Source organism: Leptonychotes weddellii, unplaced genomic scaffold (assembly GCF_054177405.1).
Source record: "Leptonychotes weddellii isolate Sample4059 unplaced genomic scaffold, ASM5417740v2 HiC_scaffold_25240, whole genome shotgun sequence".
Lineage (NCBI taxonomy): Eukaryota > Metazoa > Chordata > Mammalia > Carnivora > Phocidae > Leptonychotes > Leptonychotes weddellii.
Genome location: NW_027843809.1, coordinates 1 through 2,154, shown reverse-complemented (window position 1 = coordinate 2,154; position 2,154 = coordinate 1). Strand labels below are relative to the sequence as shown.

Genomic DNA, 2,154 nt, shown 5'->3' with positions numbered 1-2,154 from the left:
TTTTTTTTTTTTTAAGAGAGAGAGAGAGAGAAAGAATCTTAAGCAGGCTCCACACCCAGCATGGAGCCCAACGCCAGGCTCAATCTCAAGACCTGAGATCATGACCTGAGTCAAAATCAAGAGTTGGAATTGGGTCACCCAGGTACCCCTAAAGAAATTACTTTTCAAAATGCAAATATATTTTGGAACTCTGAATTTTTTAGAGAAACCCAAGGATCTATTCTAAACAATGTACTTTTCACTAATTTCACCTGGTAACTTATGGACATACTCGTGTTGCCTTAGCCCTTGACCTGTTTCTCCTTTACAACTCAAGTAAAAAAATCTATTAGTAACATACTAATACTAGAAAAGTCCTGGCTTATAAAAAAGTAATCACAGACATAAAAAGTTTATAACTTATGCATATTTATTTTTTAAAATCTTTTTTTTTTTTAAAGATTTTATTCATTCATTTGAGAGAGAGAGAATGAGAGACAGAGAGCACGAGAGGGGGGAGGGTCAGAGGGAGAAACAGACTCCCTGCCGAGCAGGGAGCCCGATGCGGGACTCGATCCCGGGACTCCAGGATCATGACCTGAGCCGAAGGCAGTCGCCTAACCAACTGAGCCACCCAGGCGCCCAACTTATGCATATTTATAATGTGAGAAGATTCACTGCAACGTTTATTCAGAGTCCGATAAAACCCTTACCTTGTTTAAAAATGCCTGTGGTGCTGTCGCTGGATCGTAGGGCATGTGGGCCACACTGCTGGGCGGTGGCTCCGGCTGGCACTGGTACAGGGACATGGCCCCGGCATAACAGGCCTGAGGACTTACTGTGGTTGACTCTGGAGTCAGTCCATGGGTTTGGTTTTCAGGAACTTGTAAACATGTGACAAAATCTTCTAAATTATTAGTAGGGTATGGGGATGGTTCAAAATTCCCTATGGGAAAGCCTAACTGTGTCCCGTTGGAATGCTGTGGTAACACAGGCTGATGACAGGGAATAAAGGTCTGTGTGTATGGCACAGGATTGCTCTCAGGTGTGTAGGGAAACGCTTCGCTGGTGCCAGGGACGTCTGAAAAGACACTATACTGCTGCAGATCTTGCTGAGGACAACTCCGAGGTACGGACGGGTGAGGGTTCCAGGTGGCAAACATGCTGTTAACTTGCATATGCTGCATTTTCTGACACAGCTGTGCCCGCTCCACGGCTCCGTGCTCTGGGCGGTGCTGCGGCTGTTCGAACTGCAGGGGCTCCTGCACCACACAGCTCGAGGCCAGAGCCAGGGACTGTGGCTGCGGGTAGTCTGAACACCCGACGGTGGGCTTGCTTAAAGAATCTTGGACGTAGGTCAGGATTTCATCTGTTAGGTCAATATCTCGGAAGTCATCCTCAACCGAAAAGTCAGTTCTGAAAAATTCCTCATTCTGTTGCATGTGTTTGATATCTTCAAACTCAATGCCTAGCTGTTTCATAATGCCATACAAGTCACTATTTCTGTTGTCTGGAAAGAGCCCTGTCGGACCTCCAGAGAGTGTTGGGTTCATTTCCCGAGAATGATCTATTTCCTCATGTTTCAGGATACCGTCACTTCCCATTGGTGCGATATTGTCTTGCCAATTACTGCATTCATTCACAGGTTCATTAAAAAGATTTCTTTCAAACGGGGTGCTACCTGAGGCGGGATAGAGATAAATAGACTCATCCTGTTGCATGATGGCAGCCAGGAGGGAACTGGGATTGAGAGAATCCTTATTGAGAGCTGATTTGGTAGCAGAATCTATCCCACTTGTACCATTTTTAGTCCTTATTGATAAGGGATCCATCACGGGAGGAAAAGGACTGGTTATCTCATATAACACAGCTTCTCCAGTAGTAAACATAAACGGCAACTTCATATTTCGCTTTCGTAAATGTTCTGTTCCTTCTTCATCTCTAAAATTGGGGACAAAAAAGTTTGCATATGTTAGGAAGAGTTGTAGCATAAACATTTTAAAAGAAAAACAGCAAGCAAAAGACACTGTAATTGAGTTTGATAGAGAGCACAAACTTAATTTTGACATTTTCCTAATGACAAATGCTATAAAATTTTTTAGACAAATTGAGGTGATTTAGAATTTGCCCCAAAACTTAGTACAATCATTATCCATTCATCTGTCGATGGACATC

The 2,154-nt window shown here is 43.6% G+C and overlaps 1 pseudogene across 1 annotated transcript; it reads right to left on the bottom strand.

Moving 5' to 3' along the window:
* Positions 1-215: 215 nt before the first annotated feature.
* On the bottom strand, positions 216-2,006 carry LOC145718917 (aryl hydrocarbon receptor pseudogene; annotated as a pseudogene). The gene is made up of 2 exons (XR_014142087.1): positions 618-2,006; positions 216-390 (listed from the first exon to the last, which is right to left on the bottom strand). The product of XR_014142087.1 is annotated as an aryl hydrocarbon receptor pseudogene (transcript).
* Between the last annotated feature and the right edge of the window lie 148 nt (positions 2,007-2,154).